At 37.8% G+C, this 19,833-nt stretch overlaps 2 long non-coding RNA genes across 2 annotated transcripts in view; one reads left to right on the top strand and one right to left on the bottom strand.

The window, feature by feature from the left end:
• Window positions 1–951: 951 nt before the first annotated feature.
• LOC145717180 (uncharacterized) overlaps window positions 952–19,833 on the bottom strand; it is a 49,115-nt gene continuing 30,233 nt past the window's right edge. Inside the window, exon 3 of the long non-coding RNA XR_014140252.1 lies at window positions 952–1,397. This is a non-coding gene — a long non-coding RNA (uncharacterized LOC145717180). The remainder of the gene's footprint in view (window positions 1,398–19,833) is intronic.
• The window catches only part of LOC145717181 (uncharacterized), a 29,667-nt gene continuing 12,268 nt past the window's right edge, over window positions 2,435–19,833 (top strand). The window contains exons 1-2 of the long non-coding RNA XR_014140253.1: window positions 2,435–2,791; window positions 17,740–17,852. This is a non-coding gene — a long non-coding RNA (uncharacterized LOC145717181). The remainder of the gene's footprint in view (window positions 2,792–17,739; window positions 17,853–19,833) is intronic.

Raw genomic sequence — 19,833 nt, 5'->3', positions numbered from 1 at the left:
AGTCGATATTTTCAGGCTTATTTGCATGTCTAGTAATTTTTTTAATGGATGCCAGACATTGTGAATTTTCTATTATTGCTGGCTGGATTATACTGTATTCCTATAAATAGTGTTGCATTTTGTTTTGGTGTACAGTTAAGTTACTTGGAGTCAGTTGGATCATTCTGAGACTTGCTTTTAGATTTTGCTAGGATGGAAGCAGAGGAGCCTTTGATCTAGGGCTAAGTCAGCCCCACTACCAACACATGGCCTTTCTGGGGATTCATCCCTATTATTATAATATAATGCCTTTCCATTCTGGCTGGTGGAAATGCAAACTACTCTCAGACTGGTGTAAGCATCTCAGACTGGCTCTTTCTCTGAACTTAGATCATTTTCTCCCAACTTGCACTGATTAGTACTCAGCCAAAAACTGAAGGTTGCTTCTGCAGATCCTTGGAGCTCTCTCTCTGTGGAGGTCCCTGAAGTTCCCTCCTTTCTGGCATTCCACCCCTAAGTTCTAGATGCCTTGGCTTCTGGAACTCTTTTCTCTGTTTCCTCAACTCAGAGAGACTACAAGGTACTTTTCAGATTTTTCCTCCCTGATTTGCAGCCTGGAAACTGCCTCTAGGCATTCGGCTGGTATGACTGCAGGGTTCAGTTTGTTTCCCTTTTCTCAGAGATTATAGGCCTGTGGTTTTTCAATGTCTGAAAAAAAAATATATTTTCTCCCTGGTTCTTCAACATTGTTCAAAATGGGAGGGTAAACTGAGTTTGTTGTTCGGTTTTTGGCTACAAGTATAACTCAATATACTTTTTTTTTTTATGATGGAAAATTAAATTTTTGAAAACAGATACTCATCTACAAAATGAATTAACCTAGGCAAGCTGCTTAACTGATGGAAACCTTAGTTTCCTTGCACATCAAGAATTAATAACAATGTTCCCCTACTTGATGAGTGGATTGTAATTAGGATCCAGTGTGACAGAGGAAGTTCTTTGTAAACTGTAGAGCTCTATGCAAATAACAATGTTGAGGGTTGTGGTAGGGATGGGGGAATGGGAACTTTGTTGATTGCTTCAATTCCATAACTATTCATATAATAAAACTGTGTTTTAGAAAGATTTAACTTCAAAAAAATCCTGTGAATAATAATAACATGTACTCTCAGTCTTGTATGTAAGCAAACATCCTTATCCAAGATGGTTTTAAGCAAGGAGAGAATATATTTACTCACTAACTGTGAAGGCCAGGTGGGGGGCCGAGCCCAGCTAAATCCAGAGTTCCAATGCTGTCAGCATTCTCCTTCTCTCTTTATGTCTCTGGCTCTCTTGCCTCTGCTGTTCTGCTTCCTTCCCAGACTTTCTCCAGGTGGCAGCAAGATGGTTGTTGACAATTCCACATCATAGTCCAACAGCTTGGCAAAATGAGTAGACAGAATGAGTCTTTCAACAATTGCCCTCGCAGAAAATTTCTGAGTCTGATTTGGGTGATTTTCCTGTTTCTGAACCAATCATTGTGATCAGGAAAAAGTGATATTTGGATTGGCCAGATCTCTGAAATCGGGGACATTTTATTAGATACTGGGGATTCAAAACTCAAGAGGATATGATGTTTGATCTTTCAGTTAATAAGGTATTCACAGGGCACGATGAGTCACACAGGAAGTTATGGTTAGTTCTACTCAGTAATCAGAGAGAAGACCACAGTGTTTTCTGTCTTGGTACTTTCTTTAGTATCTTTGCTTATGCTGTGCTACTTTGCCATATGGATTAATAAGAAAACAGGCAACAGGTAAGCAAGCAAGCTTTGACAAAAGAATCTTTATAGCAACAGAAAAAACACAAAATCACTACACTCCATAAATTACATGACTATAAGGGAAAAGCAAAAGCAGCATCAGCCCATCTCCGTCTTCTCTCTTCATATATAACATACTTAACTGATGCTTTTTGAATACTCTCTGATGTTATTTTTGTTTGTGTTGTTTCTCCCACACTAGACAGTTAACTACTTGAAAGCAGAATAAGACTGCGCCTTTTTATCTTTGCATTCTTATAAGTTCTTGACATAGTGCTGCACCCATATTAGGAGCTCAATGAATTATTTGTTAAATAAATGAATGAGTGGATAGCTAATTATATAAAGTATGTGAAGTATCATTCTAAGTGCTTTACATGTATTTACTCATGGCATCCTCCCAGCAATCCTATAAGATAGATTTTACTTATTCCTCATTTTCCAAATGAGGAAATTAATACCCAGAGACGTTGTTACTTACTTAAGAACTTGTAGGTAAGAATTGGATTTCAAACGCAGGCAACCTGATTTCAGACTCTTCTACTGCTCTTATTTTTTAAAAATAAACTTATTGAAATACTTTATTAGAGAATAGGAGACAAAAAGAAAAAAAAATGAACTTGTACATTTGAACAGCAACAGCAATTGGTCAACCTGTGAAGGACACGGAAAGATTACACTTTGTTAAGAAACTGTCAAAGCACAAGGGTGTTATGCATTAACTGGATGAGTCAAATGATGATGCAAGGAAAAACTTGCAATGCTGAGCTAAAGCAGTCATCTGAGTGGTTGTTAGTGTTACACAAGGGCTGAGAAATGATTCCCTTTTGTTCTTAGGTAGGCATGTAGAAATAAACAAAATTAAATGATAGCTTGTTTCAATTCTTGGTGATGCAGAGAAACCACATTCTGAGTTCAGTAGACAGCAAATTACTTGACTCATACAATAAAGCTCCTAGAGGAAACTCAAAGCTTTAACAATAGCAACAAGACCACCACCAGCAGCATCAGGTAAGCAAGGGACCACCATAAGTGCAGTGTCCAACTCTTGCTTGCAACCCATATTTGGAGTCCTCTCTTATTGTTTATCTCTTTGATCTGTGGTTATTGCTTTGATCTTAACTTGTATGTCTCAATAACTTGGGTCAAATTTAGTCAGTGATCATGGATGACTCTAGGAAAAATTGTAATTTGAATAGTTTCTCTGTGCTACTTCTTTAATCTCTTTTTCTTTGAGGATTGTCTTAGTATACTCTTGTCTCTAAGTCACTGAAACCCAGACTTAAACTAGTTTAAACAATAATAAAATAATTTTATTCATGTTAGAGGAAGTTTAGAGGTAGGGCAATCTTTTGAGCTGCCAGTTAGCTCACAATGTTATCAGAGATCTATTTGTTTTTATCTCTTTGCTCAGATAGCCACTATATTAGTCAGCCTCTCAGGCGGATTCTCTCTAGGTCACAGAATGGCTGCCAGTAGCAATCGCCGTCTGTATTCATGCAGAATGGGTGAAAAAGTCTGGCTACCTGTGACAACCTCTTGAGAAATAAAAAGAACATACTATGTGGAAATAAATGAATACAGACCACAAAGTCCTTGATTCAGTAATGAACAAAATTATAGTTAAATTCATGAACCATAAGTTGCAAAGCTACCCAACTAAAAACTTTAGTGAAGAAGTTCCTGACACAAGATTTTAGAAAATACAAAGCAGTGGATCAGGCATTAGTCTTTTCTTGGGGAGTCAGGGGTGAGGAGAGAGAATATTAGGAAATATTTACATACCTGTTGCCATAAAATTTAAATATATTTATAGTTAATCTGTGTATAGTTATAAAAAAAGTTTCGGTCTATTTTGAGTGAATGAGTAGAGTTTTCCTGTGATATTCAATGTTCATTTTAAAGTAATCTTCTAAATAGTGATTTGAGTCATTGAGACATTAATTAGAATGTTGTTCAATTTGTTGCAGTCAATTGTGTTTGTTCCCTTAACGTCGTAAACACTTTGTTATTTGAGGTTAATTTTGCTCACCAGCCTTGTGACGCATAAACGATGACCACACGGCTCCGAACGACAAATCAGTAGGTCAGGGTTGAACATTTTCTTATTGAGTCGGGAACACGTTTTGACAGCATTTCTCTTCATGTAATGGAATGCACAACTAATAATTAAAATAAGTGATTCTAACATTTGTTTAAGAACACAATGCAAAATCTTATTTTTCCATACCTGGAAATCTTCAGCACATTTCTTCTCATGTATCATTAGCCTGGGGAGTATTTGATTTAATAGTTATTTTCTAATATTTATTTCCTCTCCTGAGTCTAAAAATTAATCCCACACCTAGGACTTAGGGAAACTTTAGAAGGCTTTCTATCGAAACTTCAGAGGAAATTCATATTTTATATGCACTTCTCTCAGGATCCTCTTTGCTCAATCCTTGCTCCTACCATGAGCAAAGGTCAAATATAACTATTGTAAACTTTTCATTAGGGTTTGTCCTGTCTTTGACATTTTATTTATTGTTTTAAAAGATTTATTTTTTTGAGAGAGAGAGAGAAAGAGTGTGTGAGCAAGGGGGAGGGGCAGAGAGGGTCCCAAGCAGGCTCCATGCTGAGCACAGAGCCCCACCTGGGGCTCGAACTCACAACCCTGAGAACAGGACCTGAGCTGAAACCAAGAGTCAGGCACTTAACCAGCTATACCACCCAGGGGCCCCTCTCTTTGACATTTTAAATGTTGCTGTGAAGAGGTCTTGAAAGGCCTATAAAGAATATCTATCCTAGACCTGCTACAGTCCCCCTGCAACTTTGAGTTGGCTTATAAACCACAGGAGAGGAGAAAAGGAGAAATAAGGGAAGTAAGCAAGCTTGAATCAGGCAAGTGCTTCGAAAGGTGAAAGGGTCTGTTTTTGTTCTATTTTGTTTTTAAGATGAGGTTAGGAGAAGAAAAGTCATTGGCTCTCCCGCCCAGATCCCACGAAGGGCCAGAGCTCACGGTGGCCGCGGCCACAGTAAGGACTCCGCGGGCTCCCTCCTGGGCTCTAACCACTGCACCACCATTTCCTGCTTAGTTTTCAGAAGTACATTTTATCGATCCTACACTTGTTTGATATATAAAACAAATTTAATAAACTTAAGACCCCATAAAAAATAAAATATGATTTATCAGTCAGAAGAATTTCCTGACCCAGGGCGCACCGCATTACCTTAGGAACATACCCCAAACCACAGCATTTCTCTAATGGTGCCTCTTAAAAATTCCTGGCCTCCCAGCACTTGTGCTCTCACAGATTTTTCCTGTTTCAGCAGTGTTCTCCTCCCATCAAACAGCTCTCAGGGTGTTATTTATTTGGGTAAAATTAACAGGAGTGGAGATGAGGGACTCATCAATTCCCACTTAGACAGAAAAAATGACTGAAATTATCTGGCCGTGGAGTTACTTTCTTTTTCACTTCATAAAACATCCCAAACATTCATCATATATCCACTTTCTGAGTGCATTTCGACGTGACCACTCTGTTTGTCAGTTCAAAGAACTCGCAGGGCCCGGTCTCTGGCTGAAGCTGCTGCTGGCGCCTTCGCTTTCGCTCCTGGTCTTCTGGCTCACGATGGCAATGGCGATGGCGAAGCAGGCTTCCCCACAAGCTCCCACCTGTCTCTGGCTGCCCATGTCCCTGTTCCTCAGGTCAGAGCCCCGGGAAAGAACTGCTCAGAGGGAAAAGGGTGGGGGCCCGCGTGCCTCGTGGTGGGTTTTGGATACACTGGTGATGTACTTCCAGCCTGGTCTGAGCACCTTCCGAGGGGAAATCCGAACAAGATAGGCAACTGGACAGAATGGGAAAGGCACTGGGTTGGGAGTGACCTCAGTGTCCTGAGCAATTACTTAGCGTCTCTGACTCTCAATCCTTTCCCCTTATTAAAGGCAACAGCGATAGCACACAAGCCATAATTCCCACCCTGTTTACCTCCCTGACATAGTAGGGTGATCGAATTTCATCGTGTATGGCAAAATCTTTTTACACTCTTAAGCACGTCACAAATCATCAGCTCTCATTAACATAGAAGCCCCAGACACTGGTGAATGGTTTGCCCCGGGACCTTGGCTGTGGAGGTAGCTTCGCTGAGTTCAGTTACACGGGGCCCTTCCTCCCCCCACTCGACCTTACCGCCAGCCACCTGCAAAGGCAGCATGTGATGTCTGTGCATATCTATGATAAGAAGGCTGTTACCTACCACCCCACAACACATTTTCCAATTAAAACAAAAACCCATCTCTTAACATTTCCCTCTTTCTTCCTCCTTTCTTTTTTTTTTTTTTTTTTAAAGATTTTATTTATTTGAGAGAGAGGATGAGAGGAGAGAGAGAGAGCACATGAGAGGGGGGAGGGTCAGAGGGAGAAGCAGACTCCCTGCCGAGCAGGGAGCCCGATGCGGGACTCGATCCCGGGACTCCAGGATCATGACCTGAGCCGAAGGCAGTCGCTTAACCAACTGAGCCACCCAGGCGCCCTCTTCCTCCTTTCATCCATTGAGGTGACTGTGATAGTTCGGCTCCCAGTGGTGTAAAAAGAGTCATCCCAAGGTGTTTCTCTTGCAGGAAAAGAATCAAGACATCTGTGTATGACGCACTAAGGTAGTCATTGGCAACCTCCCTTCCATTTCCGGGTTGGCTCATTGTTTACCTAATTGCCAGTAATAATATTTCATTGTGTAAAGAATGTTGGCACCCGGGGCCCAGGTTGCAGTTTATTGATGGCTCAGAGTTTATGAATTGATGCCCTCAGCAGGTTGCTGCCCTGATGAATGGCAATTACTGGGCTCCCACAGAGGCAATTGTAGTCAGAGCATTTACTCCTTTCAAATAATTGCCCCTGAGAAGTTGAACAGGTAATTGTAACATCTGAAAACCATGCTTTTGGCTCTGAATCAAAGAGTATTAATCTCCATAACAGAGGTGTTTTGGAATGACCCAAAAGAGTTGTTAAAGAATGGTCTCCAGAGTGTTTAATTTTAAGATGAATTGGAGAAAGCTTAGCAAGACCCCCCCCTTCCTAGGGAAAATTAAAATGTTGTAAAGACACCCAGATTGTCATTAGGGGTGCCCACCTTTTTGAAGTTGTGATACTCTATGGTGATTGGTTGATTTTAGACTTTATGCCTACCATTACTCCTCCTTAAAATTCTTTAAAGCACCTTGCTCCAGCTGGGCTAACCTGCCCATTAACCCCTGAAATGTCGTGTTCGCTCTCACTCTAGAATATTTGTTCATACTACTCTCTAATGCCATTCAATAAATGTGTGCGATAAAAAAATGGCAAAAGGTAAAATGATCTGAAATACCATTTGATTGTATACTATGATTTAGGTGGGTTTAATTAATTACTAAAGGTCCTTCAATACAGAGTGTTAAAATCTTGAAGTCATGCATATGTCTTCTATAGAATCCAAAGATTACCTTCTACTCTAGTTATTTCATTAGCGTTTCTACTCTGTTTATTTTGGTGTCATGGGAGAAATGGGAAATAGCCACATAATATAGTTTATTTGTTTAAACTTCAATTTGGGGGGAACTGTTGTACTCAATGGGAAAGAAAAATAAAGATACTAATCCATGATGCTTTGGGTCGGGGTCGGGGTGGAGAGAGAAAGGAGTATCCAAGAAGAATGGAAGTATAGAATCACACCCACAGCTTTGAAACCTTTGTGGGAAATAAAAGGTCAGAAATCTTTGAGAGATGACACTGGAGGGGAGGAAGGAAATCAGAAAAAAGAAAAAAAAATCCAAAATATACAAGGGTGTAGAAAAATTCTATACTAGTTTTTAATTCTGGAATACTTGATGCTTAAACATTTATTCTTCTCAAATTGTTGGCAGTAAATCCAGTGTGGTGAGAACAGCCAGGTATCTCTCCTTCAAGGCAATCTGCCCATCCTTATTTGAAGTGCTAAGGGTTTAAAAAGTGTCTTAGCATCATCATATTTCAGAACTGGTAGGTAATGCCAAAAGGAGTGATTAGAACACTTCAGACTAAATTATGAATTGGTTCAGAAACATGCAACAATTAGAATAAAAGTTATAAAAAATGATTAGGGGAGTAAATACAGGATAAAATTATCAACATGGGTAAACTCAAATATGAAGTAATTCTATAAACACACACACACGTGCATGCACAACTAGAAGGATCTAAAGGATACCAAAATAAAGATATACTTATCCATAAAACCATAGACATAAATTTCCTTAAACCTGATTTACCTTAAGGCTTCAATTCTCAAGAGTTTCCATCTTATATAATCATGACCTTGTTCTACTAATTAGATTATTGGAACTGAGAGTTTTATAGACTCATAGAACTAGACATGAATTTTAGAGACCATGTAATCCAGATGCCTGCCTTGAGGCAGATAAATATCTGAACCAAGGATGACAAATAGGTTTTAACTTAGAAACTAATTCCAGTCCATTTGTGGTTGACTGGCTAGAGCAATGCATTGAGGTGAATTCTAAGGCTGAGTTTAGCTCCAACAGAAGGAGTACTGAGTCTGATTGATAATGTAGAGTCTAAATTGCTCAGGTCCAGGAGTAAGAGTCCAGACACATATTGGGATGGAGGCTGGCTTTACTGCCATGCATTTGTCCTTCACAGTATAAACCATGCAGGTACAAAGAAGGCAGCATGGAGTATAGATAGTAAGTATTCTGGGGCATAATTACATAGTACAGAAATATTTAACCTGCATTTTCTTTTACTAAAATTGTTGTTGGCATATTAGGGCATAAATGCCATTTTTAATTGGCTTCTATATCTGGAGGAAATCAAAAAGGTTTCATTCCATAAGCTCCTTGCCCTTCACTCCTTAAGGTTTGAGAGTTCAAAACAAAGGGAGAGTACAGAGAGTAAGAGACATGCTCTTCTTGTGAATGGTATGCCATGTCAATGGCTATTTTTCACCCCATGCTCTTGTCATTCAGGTGACTACAGTTACCTAAGGCCTCAGCCTAATTCATAATCTTTTCCATAGCTAACTCGACCTAATGCTCAGTTAAGTCATTTATCCTAACTGCAAACTATTTATACCTAATGATCACACAGCATAATAAGAATTGTTCAAACTAAAGATGTGTCCAGTTCTTTTTGTGGTATGCTTTATATGATCACAACAATGATCTCTGTTGTTTCCAGTCCCTTTTTCATAGAGGCTCATCTCTTTGGTATGATCTTCTTCCACAATTTAAAGCAATCAAAAGATGTTGAGGGGCTCCATTGAGTCTACTAACCCTGAACTATTCTCATTCTTTTCCAGTGGCCTGTTCATTCCTTCTCTGTGTTCTGTCTTTGTTCTTTTCCTTCCACCTTCACTCTAATGTTTCTGTTCATAAATCCAGCAAACTCTTCAGTGATAATTACTTTTAACCAGTTAAAGTACCAGACACTGCAGTAGGCATGTTTTTATACTTTCTTTTGGTTCTTCACAGCAGTCCAAAGAATTCAACATTACTATCCCTATTGTATGGTTGAGGAAATTGAGAATCAGAGATGTCAAGTAATTCAATATCACACAGTGAGTGAATACCCAGATTGGGATTGGAGTTTAGTAATCCTCTTTCTGGTGATCCTCTTTCACGTACAAATTGCTGCTTAATATCTACAATAGCACACAAGACATTATCCAAACTTTTATGGAACTTAAACATTAGAAAATTATCTAGTTATTTATCTACTTGTTTCATGTCCTGTATCTACCCAATCATATATATCCATCTTGTTCCTTATTACCAGCACCAAGAACCTGGTCCTGCCTTTATCACCTCATGGCTGGGATAAAAGTCTCTCCACGAATACCCTAAACTGTGTTGTATTCTTTCTTATATGTGATGTGCATGCAGATTTTTTTTCTGCTCAAAAACCTGGAGTGCTATTTCACCTGGTTTGTCAGGAAGCACTTAGGTGGGTATAATGGCAACTATGTAATTTATCACATGTATTATTGATTTGTTTATATCATATCCATTCATTTGGTAAGTAATTCTTGAGTATGTAGGCCTTATTAAGCTCTGTCAAAGATATAAAGTAGAATCATTTTTGGTAAAGATGTTATTGGAGAAAAGAGAGGACCTTAGTCCCAGACACCAAGAGCTACAATGTAGAATAAACCATAGTCCTGCATTAAGAAAGGTGGAGATTAAGAGTTCATGAAAGAAAGCAACTGGATTGATCAGAAATCACAAAGGAAGAGGTCTGAAGTAGACCTGAAGGGAAGGCTTGTGAAAATGGTACAAGGGGCTGAGAACACATTGTAAAGACGCAGCCATTGGAGTTGTGTGGAGTGTTGGGGATGCCATGCAAGCCATGTGCTTGGAGTTGCTGGGTCATAGAGCACCTTCTGCTTGGACCACTGAGTTACTCTGGGTGGAGGCCAGTCTGCTCTTTGGCTTTGTAACACTCTTCATCTACCAAACTCTGCTTGTTCAGTTTCTGGGGTTCCCTCAAAAATTCCCTCTCTCTCTCTCTCTCTTTTTTAAACCATACCTAAGGTCTTTTCCATACTCTGAAGAGTTTGATTCTATTTGGTCTCATCAATGTTGCTATCATTTCTGTGTGCCAGTTGTTTTCCCAATTGAAGCATAGTCTCTTCAAGGTAGAAATACATTCTTTCTAATCTCACATAAAACAGAGCCTAGGGCTGTGCACACAGCAGGCAGTCAGTAAACACTGGATGATTTATTGTGTCTTTAGTTATGAATAAATGAAACTGTCCACAGACAATGTGGTTAAAAAATGTTAAATGAATGTTTCAGATTTATCCCAAATTGCTAGCTATGGAAAAAACTAAACATCAATTTAAGAAAGGAGATGACCTTTCTTAAAAAATTCTTGGTACACCCTATTTCTGTTAGAGATATTTCTCCAATCAAAAACACTCATGTTGGACACATATTTTGGTATGTATCTGGCTTTGAAGATCTATCTTAAGAAAACAGGAAAAAGAACTCAGTTATTTCAGTTTTAAAGGAACATTTTCGATTTTATGTTGAAATGATTCATACCTCATTACCTACTTAGACTGAGTAATAAGCTTTCTAACCAGAATTATTTCCATAAATATAAAGAAGTCTATTTCATCTTTCCCCATTGAAATTCAACTTCATTGATTAATGCAGAATTATCACCGGAATAAAGTTTAGAACCTAAAACTGCTGGTAATTTACACACATTCTTTTATTGAAATCTGCCTATGGGATCACCTTGGCAGAATTAAACTTAACCAGTTAAAAGAATAACTTATGTGAGAACTGTCAGGAAAGGTGAGAACCCAAATTATATACATGCAACATGAACATATAGTGCCTGAGGTGACCCAGCAACTGAAAAGTTTCATGAGTCCTGTTATCTGAGAAAATTAAATGAAGAACATTGCATTCTTTCTTTGATTTATACTTGGTCTGATATTGATTGTTTCGGCCTCTTGACTAAGAATGCGTGCAACTTGCCCAGAGAATAATTACCTCTGCTCCCCAGCCTAGCAATCTGCTAAATCTTTTCTCATATGAGAGAAAGTTTTACAAACTACATATTTAGTTTTCTGTTTTTCCTACTGTTATTTATAGTTTCATGCATATTTTCTGTCCTCCCAATTCAACTGTGTCTTCTCTTATGGCAAAAACTAGCATTTTTCTTTGTATGCCTATTTGCTCTGTCACAGTGTTTCGAACAAGGTTTATTAGTTTTTGTAGAAAACAGTAGAGGATGAAATATAACAACTTAACTTATCTTTTAAAATGTATTTCTAATAAAAGTGACAGCTGTTTTTTTTTTCTTTTTTAACTACCAACTAAGTCAAATATCTCAAACCATTGTCTATCTAGAAATGTGGCCCAGGACAAGATCAAACTATAGTACAGCGGCACAAATTCTAGATCATACTAAAACTGCCTGCTACAGAACACTGTTCAGTTGCTGAAAATACACATCCAGCTATTGGATGTATGCCTGGATCAAAAATGCTCAATGAGTTGGGAATTATTCATTGTGGTTGAAGAATACTGCCTTTGGTTAAATAAGTCGGGTTTTATCTCTTGAGAACTCTACATATATACTCTTAATTTTTTGGTAGAGTGCTGTTCCCATGGTGTAACCACATGGATCAGATTAGAAGTCTGATACACTCTCAGAGTTACCCCCAAAACACAGTTAACCTTGAGCTAAAGCAATCTTGCTGAACCATTGATTGAGGTTCTTGGCACCATGCTTTTATACCTTCCCTTTGACCTTGCAGTTTTATGGAAACTGCCTCTGCCCTCAAACTCTATTCTAGGACACTCATATTGATAGGAATATGTATTTTTCTAGCAGTCTGGTTGCCACATTTAGCTGAAAAAAATTTTTTTTAAAGATTTTATTTATTTATTTGACAGAGACACAGCGAGAGAGGGAACACAAGCAGGGGGAGTGGGGGAGGGAGAAGCAGGCTTCCCGCTGAGCAGGGAACCTGATGTGGGGATCCCAGGACCCTGGGATCGTGACCTGAGTGAAGGCAGAGGCTTAACGACTGAGCCACCCAGGTGCCCCCCACATTTAGCCGAAATTAATTAAATACATAAAAAATCCCAGGTAGTCAAAGGTGCCTTAAAATATGCTTCAAGATGATACTAAACATATGTACATACAATTCAATTTTCATCACAAACTTAGTGCCAAATAGAGCACATCTTTGTGGGAAATACTTCTTAGATGTTCTAACAAAAGAGTATGTTTTACATATAGAATTATGAACTTAACTCTATGTGGTGATGGGGACAACTCATTATGGAAATGATACAAGAGTTAGATATTAAAGAATAAGCGGGATTTTTTCCAGGAAAGAGGGGCAGTTTAGGCATAGGGATGTGCATGAGCAAAATGAGCAAATGTTCAGAGTAAAAACTTAAAAGTCAAAAAGATTCCATTAATTACATTGTATAAACTATGGCCTAAGAGTTGAGGAAAAACAGTGGTGACTAAAAAATGGTCCCCACCATTATAATCCAGTAGAAAAAGTGATTTAAATAACTCAGTTATAAAAACTAAAAATGGTATGAGTGAGTAGTCATCTAACAAGGGTGAAAATATTGTGGGACTGTAGAGAAGGGGAGAATAGGGTAGTAATACAAGAAGTGTTCTCAGATAAGATGGAATCTGAGCTAGACCTTGTAAGATGAGTAAGAAGGTAAGAGGTCAAGCCAGGGGAAATTCCAAGGCATTTCTGGGAGATGAGAGTGGGAGAGTGAACTGAAGCATACAGAGAATGTTCCTAGACTGGCACAGATGCCATTGAGACAAGACAGTGGGGCTTTTTGGTTGTAAGTTGGGGATGGAGGGGGCAATGTCAGTGAAAACCTGAATGGTAGTTTGAAGTTGAGTGTCAGAATCGTCTGAGTCATGGATCGAGGTCCTTTGTCACTGGGATGAGGAGAGAGTGTTATGATTTGATCTGTGTCTTGAGTTCAATAAAGCCAAACTTCCAGAGATTTGAGGGTCATTCATGATGAATGATATAGCAAAATGATTGTGTTTAATGTGAGGAGACATGGCTGAAGATAGAGGTTGGGAAAGCCTTTCATACAAAGAGAGGGAAGAAGTAGAGAAAAGGGAGAAGATTAAGAAGACTGCAAGGAGACAGGAAGGAATATATTGCACACCAAATTTTCATTCTTTGAAAATATATTCAGACACATGGAGAGGGAAACTGGAGCACTTTGGCCTGCTGGACTTCAGCAAAGACCTGACATATATGCTAAGCAATTCTTTGAAATGTTGGGATGATGTAGGACCTTTGCTCCCCTCTTTTTTATCCTCTCCTTCACCATGTCATCATCCAACCCAAAGTTCATTTATTCTATCAATCTATGGTCTCACCCTCTACAAACTCCCCATACATAATTTCAGAACAAACCATAAGGGATAATTCTGTACAACAGCTGTTCAAGGATGTCCGAATGGCCTGTCCTTGTCAATATGAAGGGCAAGAAATGACTAGAATTATATTCTGAATAGTCCTAAAAGAAATTTCTTTTAGATCCACAAAAAGTGTGATCTAAATCAATTCTTTAGGGTAATTTAATGCCAAGCTAATAATTTAGAACCCTATTGTGTGAAGTCTTTTCTAGACATTTGTCCATTTATTGACATATGCTTTTATTCTTCTTACTATTAATTATTATATGACTTACCATTTTCATTCCCAACATTGGTAATTAATGCCCCCCTGACTGATCAGTGTTGTTTTATTATTACTAACTCTTATTACTATTTTTAAAAATAATTTCTGCTTCTGTTGAATTTCTCCGTTGCATGTTTGTGTCTATTTCATTAATTTCTGCTATTATATTATGATTTCTTCTACTTTCTTTTTTTAATTAATCTTTTTGAGTTGACATTTAGACATTAATTTTTCAACCTTTCTTCTTTCTTAATATATGTAATTGAGGGTATGTATTTTCTTCGAAGTGGGGCTTTAGCTGTTGCATTTCACAAGTTTTGGTAGTTACAGTGTTACTACACTTTGAAAATACCATTCCTTTGGCTTCCAACCTTCATCATTGGCCATCAGTGCTATTGTTGCTAATTTGGATTACCTTAAAATGTTCTCTGTGTTTTGTTTTGAAGTTTCACTGTGATGGTCCTACGTGTTGTATTTTCTGTAATTATTGTGTTTGGAGTTCATAGTACTTTTGACTCTGCTTAGAGACATTTTTGTTAGGATTTAGAAAATTCTCTTTTCTTCCTTTCTAGGACTCCAATTACAGCTATGATAATTTCCTCACTCTACCATGTCTTAAATGTCTTTTATGTTATTTTCTGTCTCTGGATTTTGTTGTTGCTCTTCTTTTTTTTAAAAGATTTTATTTATTTATTTGAGAGAGAGAGGATGGGGGAAGAGGAACAAGGAAACTCTGTGCTGAGAGCAGAGCCCAACATGGGGCTTGATCCCACGACCTGAGATCATGACCTAAGCCAAAATCAAGAGTCAGAGGCTAAACTGATTGAGCCACCCAGGCACCCCTCTTTTTTTGTTTTTTAATACTTTTTTCTCTTCATGCTTTAGTCTGGATATAATTTTCTTTTTCTGATCTGTCTTCCAGTTCAGTAGTCCCCATCTCAGCTGTGTCAAATTAGATACTAACCTCCTCTATTGTGTTTTAATTGCAATTTTTGTATTTTTCACTTCTAGAATTTATAATTTATTATTTTTGGTTTTTAATTCTATGATGAAATTCTCTTATTGTATCGTATAATTTTTTGAATGTATTAATTATGGTTATTTTAAAGTTTGTGCTTGATAACTATTATATCTGGATTTTTTTGGAGTTTATTCCTCTTGTCTTTTTTTTCCCCCCTTATTTTTGGGTCATATGATCTTGCAGGCAGTTAAGGTAGGAACAGGTCATTTTAATCCTATTAGATGAGTAGTCATGCCAAGACCAATCTAATTCCAATTTACCACGACACCTAAAGGTGGTCCTCTGGGGTGCCCCAACTAACAGCCAGAGATCTTTTCTAGTACTCCTTGTTGGTAAGCCTAAAACTCCAATTTTTGCTACCCACTCTTTCCAGTCTATTCAGCCTCTCCATCTTTTAGCTTCTTGTGATCAGTATACAGTGAGAAAAATCATCCAGGACATTGGACTCATCTTTTTACCCCTCTGCACTTCCTTTTTTTTGCACTTCTTTCATCTTGGAAATAATTTTGAATTTTTTATCCTTATTGCCTTAATAGCTATCCAATTCCTAAATGCAAAAATTTATCTATCTATCATCTATCGTCTATCTACCTAGAGAGAGATAGAAAGATATATTTGTGTGTATATGCATGTTTGTGTGTTGTCCAGTTTTTCTTTTCTTTTTTTTTCGTGGAATGGTTCATCTACTGTAGCTCACCATTGCCAGACTATTAAAATGCCTGATATAAACTCCCAAATATTCAGCTTGTTCAATTAAAAAATTTTTTGTAAGAATAATTTGCAAGAGGTTCTGACATCCCATGCCAACCTTGAAATTCTGTCAGAGAACTGGTTGCTAAAAACAGAAATCAAAAAAGGTAAGAGAGAAAAGAAGAAGACGAAGAATTTTGCAGGAGAAAGTGGAGGCAGAGAAAGGAAGAAGAAAAAGAGGAGATACCATGGCAGAGTTGAGACGACAGATCATTACATGTCTCCAGATAGGTTTCATTCTGAGGCTGCATTTGTTTGTTTTTCTTGTTTTGTTTTGTTTTATTTACATTACGTATCTTTTTTGTCCCTGTCACTTCTTGTCACTTCAATGAACCCATCCAGGAAGTTCATGGCCAACCCAGTCACTGGATGCAACCCACTGTGTTTCATTTAGACTCTTTGTTGGACTGTAGATCTAGGGCATATATTACCAGCACTTCTTGTACATACTCCAGCTGGAAATGGGAGTGAATGCTCTCCTTTTTTCGTCCTCCACCTCTGACCCTCCTTCAGGCCTTTCTTGGTGTTCCTGGCCATCTGCCTGGCATCCAGAGTTGCCTGCATTCTGACAAGACAGAGTGGCTCACCTAGCTTCAGAACAACATAAGAGGTGCCAACACAAAGTAGACCAGATACACTATCCAAAATACCCCTCCATGGTTATTCCAAACCAGGACTAAGCCAGGAATTGTTCCAAAAATATATCACTGTATTTTGGCCTGAGTGTCACTTCCCCACTTGGCAAGCTAGGGCTGGAGAAATTGGAACAGAGATTTCCTGTTAGCCTGTCTTATATTCTCTCCTCTCAGATATACATCTTTTACTTGTCCCATCTCTAATAGGACACAGTTGCCTCAGCTTTTACAATTATTTATAGCATATCAGAAAGAAGCAGAAGCTCTACATTTTCTCTCTGACCTTCTCCAAAAGAATTTCAGCCAAACTGTTCCCTTCACACTAAACAAATGTTTTTGAGTGAATAAATGATCAGCCAAATGAATATTTGCTGTATATTTGTACTTTCATATCGTGGTTCACTAACTATGTGTATTTTCTCTTTTTCTTGGCTCAGTGCAATTGTACCCATCCTTTGGGGTCATCTCAAGTCTCAAATTTCGAAGGCTCTTCTTCCTATCCCAGTCTGCTGAAAATCAACTATTAAAGCAGTTACTTTTTTGTTAATCATCATGGCTAATTAAAAAACTTCCTTTAATTAGTGCCAAATCATTTTATGTAAAGATACTTTGTCTCCAGAAATAGATGAGAAGCTCCTTTGGAATAGGAAAAACATCCTCCCCTTATAAAACCTATGTTGGCCTCATGCCTATAATTTACAAAGGATTATCATCTATTTAATATTGTCTTTCATATCCTCAAAACCAGAGTAGGGCAGAATAGTGGCCTTATTTCGATTTTCAAAATGATGAAATTGAAGTACAAGGAGAATAAGTGATTTCTTCAAGGTCATATCCTTGATAAATGAAGCCAGGATACAACTAAATATTTTTACTTCAAAGCCAGTGACCCTTCTACCGTAGCATACTCTTTTCCACTTTTTAAAACCCCCTTCAGCATCCAACAAAGTCTTTCATGAGTTATAAGGGCTCAACAAAGAATGAGTGGATAAATGAATAGATGTATACTTTTTTCAACTCACCATTCATACATCTATTTAGAAATATACCTAGTTGATATTTGCTTCAGAGTAAAAGAAGATTTCTTCTGAGAGGATGTATTACATATATAAAGACATGAGCATTAATTGTTGAATGCATATATATAAACATATGAGCATTAATCATTGTAAGAAATAACCAGCAACGACTAAAATCTCAGTGCAAAAGATGGATTCCATGGTGTTGTCAATATTTCTAAGTTTTGAGTCAGACTGTTCACAGACTTGGGTAAATGGGTTCATTTACAAACAGACCACCATCTGATCTCGTGCCTTAACTTTTATTTTATTTGGATACTGTAATAGGCCCTGCCTTGTGCATGTCGACATCCAGAACACATCCAGATAACACAGTCAAACCGATGGCTTGATCATCCTCCCTGACCCAGCTCTCTTCGAGATGCTCTGAGGCATTTTGAGTAAGTTCATACTGCATGAAAAGAAAAAAAGTTGTTTTTGCAGCCTGAGACCAGATCTTCCAGGAACTGGAGAAGCCAGTTCCTGGAAGGTTTTGAAAATGTTAGACCATCTGTACATTGCCTTTCTGACATGTTGGTAGAGATTGCAAAGTATTATCACCACCACTAATTTACTTTTCTGACAAAGAAAGGGTGTGCTTAAAAACGTGGAAAAAAGAGAAAGAAATCCTAATGATAGGTTCTTGAACGTTATCAGCATTACTGCAAATTAGCTTTTGTGCTAGAACAGCCTGTTTGGTGCCAGGAACAATTCTAAAGCTTTACAATACAAAATGGTGAGGTTTTAGCACAATGTCGTCTAGACAGAACTCGTGCGACAATACAATCAAATCATTACTGTAAAGTTAAAAAAAATAAAAGATGCAAAATTACTTTTAATTATTTCTTGGTGCCAGATCCCACCCCTCTAAATGAAGCGATTTTTCACTGTTATTTCTTCTGTCCCAGAAGATTTTTTCAAGTAACTACCCTGGCCACAGGCAGTGATTTAAAATACTAGGGTTGAAGCTACAGTTTTTACTTGTGCCCAAATTCAGATTGACCGTCAGCTCTTCAGCTCAGCTTTACCATTGCCAGTTGTTCAATATACCTGTGTTGGGGAATTTAGACCTGCAACCCTGCCAAGACCAGGGCCAATTGTTTCATAAGTTGGCAGGCTGGAGCTCTGCCGCAAGTCAGGACAGTGTCCTAGCAACCAAGTGACTCACCTTTTAAATTATCTCATTATTCTCTTACCCTAAATTGGGAGAAAGCTCATAATTTCCTTCCAATATATTTTCCTGCCACAGTGTAGTTTCTCTTTTAATTATATGCAGGAAAAGAGGTTTTCATTGTGGTGGTGGCTTTCTTTTCCATACCATTTAGGGCCTTTTAAAATAGAATACATTCCTCAATGAGTATATATGTATAAATATATCCAAATCCACACACACACACACACATACACATATAAATTAAAACTTCATCTGTTGCTTCCTTTAATCTCTATTTTTTAAAAAATATACATTTTTTTTTGTTAGTTTAGGACCGGTTCCAACTTCCAATCCCCAATTTAGATTACATGCTCTGAAACTAACTCCAAACATTTACTGAGTTTGAAGGTCACAGTGCTATTGATTGATTTCTACTTATAATGTATGTTGTCCTAACATGAGTTGTGCTTTTTTCTATAACTTTGGGCTAAGTCCAAAAATGCAAGGATCAAAGCATCTGGACTTGTTGCTTTCATGTTTGGCATATAAAGGGGCTGGCAGTCACCAATGTGGTCTTGGCTGGGCCCTACTTGTTTTCATTCTCTGATGTGAAACAGTTGGGAATCACAGACCCTCCAACAACTAGAGTGGACTCAATAAAAATTGGCTTAATAATCTGCCAAGCATTTGGAAGTGCCAGTCTCCACAGTTTTTCAGCAGTTATTGGCCATGACATGTTTCTTTCTTTCTTTTTTTTTAAGGAAAGAATTTGCTATGAAATTAGTTTTGAGATCAACATTTGAAATAGGTAAACTATTCATCTCAGTAAACTGACTTTATCATCTTTGATCTCATCTAGTTCATTATTTCACATGTTCTATTTTTCTGATGTGATGATTTCTTTTATCTGTTTGTCTGTTTCTCATGAAAATCAAACGCGGAATACAACAAATAATGGAGAGGCTTAAACATTTGACCATTCTATTGAAAGTCCACTAATTTCAGAAAGTTATCTAGTCATCTTAAACTTTCCAGTTCCTTAGATGTAAGACATCCCCTATTAAATAATTGAAGTTTGATTCCAGTAAAAAAAATACTGAACATATTTATAAAGCACTATGAAATGTGAACATTTATTTTGATTAGGGTGTGGAATTTTCCAAATGGATTTTTTTTTCCACTAAACTCCAAGGCAATGCTATTCTTTGCATTGAATTTTATTGCTATGA

Source organism: Leptonychotes weddellii, chromosome 1, assembly GCF_054177405.1.
Source record: "Leptonychotes weddellii isolate Sample4059 chromosome 1, ASM5417740v2, whole genome shotgun sequence".
Classification (NCBI taxonomy): Eukaryota; Metazoa; Chordata; class Mammalia; order Carnivora; family Phocidae; genus Leptonychotes; species Leptonychotes weddellii.
This window is presented reverse-complemented; position numbering and strand designations above follow the sequence as displayed.